The sequence below is a fragment of the Mercenaria mercenaria genome, chromosome 5, assembly GCF_021730395.1.
Source record: "Mercenaria mercenaria strain notata chromosome 5, MADL_Memer_1, whole genome shotgun sequence".
NCBI classification, from domain to species: domain Eukaryota; kingdom Metazoa; phylum Mollusca; class Bivalvia; order Venerida; family Veneridae; genus Mercenaria; species Mercenaria mercenaria.
This window is the reverse complement of record NC_069365.1, coordinates 86,959,622-86,968,110: the sequence shown is the minus strand read 5'-3', so window position 1 is coordinate 86,968,110 and position 8,489 is coordinate 86,959,622. Positions and strand designations below refer to the sequence as shown.

General features: G+C 35.0%; 1 non-coding gene across 1 annotated transcript; it reads right to left on the bottom strand.

Annotated features, from left to right (window-relative positions):
* Window positions 1-7,391: 7,391 nt before the first annotated feature.
* Trnat-agu (transfer RNA threonine (anticodon AGU)) lies at window positions 7,392-7,464 on the bottom strand. Its single transcript has one exon. It is a non-coding gene; the product is annotated as a tRNA-Thr (tRNA).
* Between the last annotated feature and the right edge of the window lie 1,025 nt (window positions 7,465-8,489).

Below are 8,489 nucleotides of genomic sequence, written 5' to 3'. Positions count from 1 at the left end.
ATTTTAAGACATTATTTGGAACTAACATGTCAACATGTTAATTATTATATATTCATATCTCATCTTTAGAAAGACGGTGATGCTGCTGTTGTAATAGATTTGCTCATTGGCTGCCATTAATGCATAAAATTATTTTAATTTCCGTATGCAATGTCCAGGCTTTCTTCTTCGTTATCCGTATAAATGACGTTACGGTATTACTCCCAGTTTAACAAACACACACAAGAGGGCGTATTTTCTAACTGATTTATATTAAAAATCTCTTAAGAATATTTTTTCTGTATATAATCGAGACCAAATGCGAAGGTTAGATACGTCACTAGTTCAAACCATAGAAGAACTTTGTTCTCACTTTAGAGGTAACATTTTCTACTTGATCTACAAGAAACCTAATAAAAATAATTGTCTTTATAAAACCTAGACTTTTCTTTACACTGGGGAAAAATATAGGCATAAAATGCCATAAAATAGATAAACATTAATATCAATTATCCAGGCGCTTAATTTCGGCTGTCTACATGTAACCTGGGCATGCCTCAGAATATTTGTCTTCATGGTAAAGTTTGAAGAAACGTCAGAAATAGGTCACTAGGTCAAACCTTTCTTATACTATAGTTTAATACCCATTTGAGCTCAGTTCAGCGAATAAGTGTCATCATTTCTCTCTTGCGTATGTTCGTCTGATGCGAATTTCTGCCAATGTCCTTTGCCAAACCACCAAAAACGACGAGCTTTTTATATAGTAAACGGACAACTTTGTCAGGAAATGGGAAAATTCAAGTGGTTTCATAAATCGTGGCTACTATAAAACACTATCTATATGTGCGTGGCACATACTCGAGTTTACAGTTTCACATGCCCATATTTTCGTGTGGAATGCTATATGGGCGGCTAGGTTCTTTGAATAAGGCTTTCCTGTCAGACTTTTGTCCTTGTTTCTTTTCACCTCTTAGAATGTGTTGATTCACCTAGAAACTTTACGAGTTGGAACCTTGTTTTTTTTTCACCTTCTTAGAATGTGTTGATTCACCTAGAAACTTTACGAGTTGGAACGTTGTCCTTGTTTTTTTTCACCTTCTTAGAATGTGTTGATTCACCTAGAAACTTTACGAGTTTGAACACTTACTCTATATTGTTCAAAAATTATAGATTCTCAATATATACAAAAAGATAACTTACTATATTCCAGTTCACCGCAATACAAATTTCGTAGTTACTGTGTCGAACAGCCGTGATGACGTCATCAACGATGTTGGGAAACTCTGCGGTACATACTTCGGTCCAGCGATTGTCAAAGACCCTTTTCGGCTTACAATTACCTGTGAGAATACACTCTACGGGAAGTTCTTGAAAATCAAACACGAGATGAATGACCATATGACACTGTGTGAAGTGTTTGTTTATACACCATAGTTACAACAAAACGTGTTGTTACTTTTTTCAGTTGCTTATGTGTTGATTCAATTGAAACTATGTTTTCGTATAATAAAGCCTTTTTATATATTGTCGGATTAAAGTGGTAAAGTTACGTCTCAAAACAGAAGTTCGATATAGTTGTATATATTTATTATATTGTTAGGCGTAAAAATGTTTTTTTTCCGATATCCCGACCTACCCAAAATCTCTGGCCCGACCCTAAATGGTTTTTGGCCTTGGAGAATACTTTTTCAAATTTTCGAAAAAAAAAAAAATAAAAAATAAAAAATAAATAAATAATAATCCGACCTACCTACCCTATTTAATTTTGAGCATGTTACCGGAAACAAAGAATTTTGCCATATTGGCAAGTTGTGTTTGATTTTAAGAAGAGTTAATGTTTGATTCACTTATCCCGTAATACAGTGTTTTTCGTGCATTTTGTTTTAGTTTATGAATCCAGTGTTTTAAAGAACACTAAGGTTGGGTTAAGAAACATCTTAATTTAGCGACAAGGACATATTTTGATTCAATATTTGTTTTAACATTTGGGCTCGCAATTTTTGAAAAAGAAAATGCACTACCACTTCTGCTTGAGATCTTTTCGAATGACGTACAACTTAAATAAGATTTAGTTTTTGTAAATTATTGTGGAAAAGCCCTGTTACGGTTTTGATGAATTAAACTGTAGTTCAGTGGATATTTTAGCCGCACCATGAAAAAACCAACATAGTGCGTTTGCGACCAGCAAGGATTCAGACGAGCCTGCGCATCCGCGCAGTCTGGTCAAGATCCATGCTGTTCGCTTTCAAAGCCTATTGCAATTAGAAAAACCATTAGCGAACAGCATGGATCCTCTCCAGACTGCGCGGATGCAAAATTGAGTAATAGCAGAATGATTTATCTTTTAGATTTGACATAATCATTTTGTTTATTTCATAACTAATTATTTATTTACGAAAATTGCCAGTAGCGATTGCTCTTACATGTGTTGTTTACGGTTATATGTGTACTTATTTTGACCGACATGTTTTTTTCTATGAATATTTTGAAATATCTGTAAACACGTTATTTTTACGCAATTCAGTTATGGAAAAAATAGATACTCTGTTAATATGCTTAAAAAGAATAAGAGAGTTGGAGAGCAAATTGGAGATATAGTGAGGAGTTTAGAAGTAGAGTTTATGTGAGAAGAATAGAAAACTAAGATAATTTGTGGGAAGAAGGAAAATGTGTTACAGAAAAGGTGAAGGATGACTGAACAACAACGGACAGTAATAGACATTCGACTTAGAAAGAGGATGTTAGGCGGTAAAGGTATATGGAAGATTTGATATGGATGGCACGGTAAGGCTAATGTAGCTTTGCACATTTGGCTAAGCCCGCCCGCTTAGCTCAGTAGGTAGAGCGTTTGGTCTACGCGGGGTCGCGAGTTCGATCCTCGGGCTGGGCGTATGTTCTCCGTGACTATTTGATAAACGGCATTATGTCTGAAATCATTAGTCCTCCACCTCTGATTCATGTGGAGAAGTTGGCAGTTACTTGCGGAGAACAGGTTTGTACTGGTCAGAATCCAGGAACACTGGTTAGGTTAACTGCCCGCCGTTACCTGACTGAAATACTGTTGAAAAACGGCGTAAAACCCAAAACAAACAAACTAACAAACAATATGAAAAATAAATTATTTTAGAATTTGGCGTTTAAGAAGCAGATGTATTTATAACTTGATCGGCTAAGTATAAGTTCATCTTCTAAATAAATCTGTGTGTGCTGACTTTCTTAATCTATGCAGCCTGCAAAGAGGCGTGTGGCGTTTCATACCAAGTGCTAAGTATATTGATTCAACCCTTAAGTGGTTCCGCATCACATAGGTACCAATACATTGTCCACAGTTTCTGAGGTCCTCTTTAATTATGTAACTCGTTCCATGTATACTCCTTTTAACGCTTAGCCTTACGTTTTGAGAAAAAAATCAAACAACACCAAATCATAGAACAAAAAGAGTTGTTTCACATGAAAATTGAACAGCATGTAAATCATGTATATTACTCTACGAAACAAGTGTCAGTATACGGTTATAAACATTGAATTCCGGAAAAGGACTGCCTAAAGGGGCCCGCGTCCGGACAGTCAAACGCCTTTAAAAACTAAAACTTTAAAACCATTTTCAAAGAACTGTTCCATATGTTCGTTTTGATGCATTTGCAATAGCGTGCGAGTGTTGAAATTTCACATAACTAGGTGGAACACAGTTTTCAGCAATTGTTTATTTTTATTTCCTAACAAATGGCATTCATTTTCAAAGGAGGACAACTTTTTAGAATATTTTAAGTATGGTAATGGTCAGGTAAAATATTGGTAAAGATTCTGTTCGTTTAAATATAAAATGTTTCTGTGTTTTGATGATATACTCCTAAACCCTGAGGTATCCGATCCTCAAATAGGCAAAATTTCGGTGCTTGGTGACCCCATATTTTTCAGGTATCATTTGAAAGACTGGTGTCTGCTGAACAAGAATTAGTCAATAAAATGACCATAAATAATATGCAAGAATCATTAAAGTCATGTTTTTGATTGCGAGATGATTAATTTCACACTGTAATAACTGAATTTCTGTCGAAGTATCATAAAGACTACAAAGTAAAAAACTAAAAAATCTAAAAGATATTTTCTTATGTAATTTATATTTTCTTTTTTTTTTTCAGTAGACAATATACTTTCAAATGATACCAAAATAATATGAGCTTACCAGGCATCAACATTTTATATATTTTAATAACACTGTGATATAGAACTTGCTTATTTGTGAATCGGGTATCTTAAGTGGTACAACATCACATGCGCTATCCGCTGTTCCCACGACTTCTTAAATTATGTAACAACTTTTACATATATTCATTCTACCATTAAGTGCTATCATACTACAATAGAGGTAATTCATTACCCACACCTTCACTGCTCTGAGAACGTTTTTCAGTTCTTTAACAAAGTCCATATATGTAAGTTCATTTACAGTTGTATCACATAACAAGGGAGCCAATGCTTTGCCTACAGCTCCGACGACATTGTTTAGAGACCGTACTATGAGTTTTTCTGGTAATGAACTGTCATTTATAAGTTGTAAATGTAAACAATGAACTTTATATATATCTAGCAATAAATGTATGACATGAACGATTGAAATCCTAACGTAAAATCATTGTTGAAATTTTGACCATGCTCACTGTCTTTGCATTTCGCCTGCACAGATACTCAGTACGTTACAAGGTACAAACCCATAACCTCTCTACAGCCGACCAGTGTTAAAAGAATAGTTTTAGCAGTCATTTATCATTCAAAAATCATATATTAACAACATTGCCATAACTTTCTGACAATTTGGTATACATGTCTTTAAAAGGTGTGTAACAGAATTACACAAACATATAATGGCTGATTTGTGCATAACGAAGTGTTACCAGTGTAAACTGTTCACTCTTGCCCCAAATCCTCTACCCCTCTCCCCATCCCAGTCCCATCCCTTGACTTTTAATTTAAAAGTGCATTCATCCGTCTTATTCTTGTCCAAATTATAACTTTGTCATATAATGGGAAAATACTTCATGCCTGCCTCAGTGAGATGGAGCAAACACCAGATCCCTATTCTGGGTCAATATCACTCTTTGCTAAAGGGGTTGGGCTATAGAAATCTTTTTAGCTCGTTTGATTTTTGAAACGCATCGAGGTAGTGCCGTCACTTGATCGTTGGCGTTGGCTTTTGTTAAAAATTTTGTTTAGGTCCACATTTTCTCAAAAACCCTAAAGGCTACAGCTTTGAACCTTTGCACATTTGTTTGTCATGATCAGTTGACTTGTCTGTCAAAATTATGGCCCTTTTGTACTTTTTGTAAAATTTGAGTTTCTTGGTTAATCAATAACTATAAGAACTACATCAACTTTTAGGTAACTATGCAGGCAAAGAGCCATAACTATAACCTGCATTTTGTCAGAATTATGGCCCTTTTGTACTTAATCTGAACTATAACACTTTTCTTCTATACTGAACAGCACTTGAAGACGAGCGGTGGCACCCGTAGGTGGTGTTCTTGTTTATTTCCTGTTGTAGCTGATTTGTGCCATTGTCCTCTTTCTATCTTTATGGCAAGAACAAAAATTGTAATTTAAACGTTACTCATCGTATTTCCTATTGACTCACTGATAAAAGAAAATTACGGGGAGTGGGATGTGCAGAAGTGAGCCTAAGATAACACTTCATTAGGGACTAACAAATGTATCTCAAAACTATTAAGATCTTACTACCTTCTTTCACAAAGCTTGTCATTCCGGAAGGCGAATGACGACGTATATCGAGGCGAAGATTGGCGGGGTTTCGTTCGGCGGGGCGACGCTCCTCCGGGTGATATTCGGCGCAGTGACGTTTGGCAATGGTGCCATAACGACGTGTGTCGTTCAGTCGCTGCACCATATATGATCCTTGCAATCTCAATAACTATCCTAGATACCGGATTTCAGTCTTAAACTGTAGCAGGACATCAACATAAAGTGACGTACACACCAAACTATGAAAATGTAACTTCTTTCCTATTGCAGATTTGATACCTGGGCGGATTGTTCTTCGTGGCAAAATTTGAGATAATGAACCCACGTAAAACCCAGCAAAAGGAACGTCTTTTGAACATATCTATGCAATGTTCTCTTGGACTACCCAAGGTATTTTGGACTCAAACTTTAGCCATCATAACCCGTAGACTCTTTAGCAGTATAAAAATAAAATTCACGACTGCTATGGACCACCATTTTGAAGACCAAAGACTTTCTTTCCTATACAAAAATCATATCTACCTAAATAATGCCGGAGTTTTGCAGAGCTAAAATTAATAGCACTACTTAATTAACGACAAAAAAAAAAAAAGAAAAAAGAAGAAAATGAATAAGTAAAAATTCTTTTCCTCACCCATGATTAAAAGCACACTTTTAAATATTTTGTTTTAACCTGTACCAAGGGTTCTAGAGAAACTATTATATATAGATCTAGATCTAACAAACCGAATAGCCTTAGAACTCAACCAAATAAAATAAAATTTTATCGCACCTTATAACATACTGATAAAAACTTTATAATGCTTTGGGAAGCTAGTGCTATTTATAACAGAACACGACAAGGAAATTACAGGTATGCGTAGAGTTATGCGCCTTGGTCAGAAATTCTGGAGTTCCGGAAAAATATTCTGTGTGACTGTTGCTATTTGCTTTTGAAAAACGGACAAGTGAAGTGTAACAGTCTTGTATGTACTTTAAGATAACTTGATCAAAGATAGATTCTCAAAATCTGACTATAAGCAGCGTCCTCTGTATAAAAAACTTCTAAAAACAAAAAAAAAGCAAAAAAAAAAAAAAGCATAGAACTATCTATGATCGAAATTTGTAACACAACTGGAGATAACAAAATACTCATTTGGTGTATTGTACCGTTTAGTACGTACCAAAGGAATAGATTATATCATATATTTTAATATTTGATAGCAGACTCGACTTAATTCATGTGTATTTACGTATTTAAAAAAATCTGTATTTTCATAGGAGCAAAAGGTATTGACTGAATGACGGAATTTAACCTCTTTGTGTAACCTTTGTCTTTTTTATGAGCTGTGTCAAACATATAGTTCGGATATCCATCAGCCTTGAATACTGTTTATCTATGTGTCAACTTTTTCATTTATAATCTCTAAACATCCTAAACTGTTGACAAGATAGTTTCGATTGTTTTATCCGATTAAGAAGACAACACTCTGTTATAAAAATACATTTTTCCTAAAAGTATTGTACATGCAAACGTGTAATGGACTTAATCAAATATTTCTTAATGTAAATCCACATATCTAAATGTGATTTCAAATCTTCACGGTACCTACGGGACTTGGTACTAGTAGTCGCACCACTACAGTAATCGTGATGTTTATCATAAAAATATCAAAAGGCTCCAGAGGGGATCGAAACCTCGACCTCCTGTTTACTAGACAGTTGCTCTAACCACTGAGCTATGGAGCCAGTAATTAGTGTTTACGTTAAACTGAATACAAAAGTTTGTGACATGTGTTAGGAAATGTGTTAAACAGTTCTCTCGATTTCTACGAACATATTTTATTGCGAAGTATAATTTGATGAAAATGGGCAAGAACGTGCTTTGAAATAAAATGCCATTGCACTCCAAGGTATACTACGGGAATAATGGTACCCATAAGAAAAATATTCCAGCCCATTTCAGTCGCGCATTTCTCGCGTAGACGCGCTGTTGGGCAAATGAGTAATATGCATATTGGACAATTGATTATGTATCTTTCATCTAGGACCTGTCACATTTTTAAACGCTTGTAATTGCTGAGACACTCTACTTATTTATGATTCGTTATTGATTTTAGAAATGCTTTGGTATTCAACCTTGAATAGCCCTATATTTATCCGGCGGGCAGTCTGTCACGCTTAAAGACCCACCACGACCTAGTGACCTACTTTTTTCACTCATAAAAACTTCATGAAAATCATTCTTGAAATACTGGTAATATACAGTTAAACTACAAGTTTTCAGGTGGACAATTTAGGCCTTTCCTGAATAAATGGTTTTTTACAACTTCATCTGCAAACTTATTCAGTCGATCGCTTTTCAGCTAAGTTTTAAAAACATGGATTAATAACTATCTTACATTGTAGAAACAAAATGCAATTTAAATTTCACTAAATACACTGATTTCTGTGCATATTGCTACATTATTTCAATAAAATGTTAAGACATTATACACGTTGTCTTGGCCTAATAAATGTCACTGTCAATTGTTAACTATATACTTGTTATTGCTCATTTTCTTCATGCAAAGCATGTATAATTACCATCATGGTAACACAAAAGAATACAGTTATTTTGTGGTGCCTCTTTAAGAACTGATTTTTGTGCGGGGGGTGGGGGCTACGTACATACAAATAATATGATAATCATTCATATCTGGGTTGTACAAATGTTCTGTACATATGCCCCGATGCTGCGTTTAGCTTTTGTCCGTAATCATTGACATGGTACT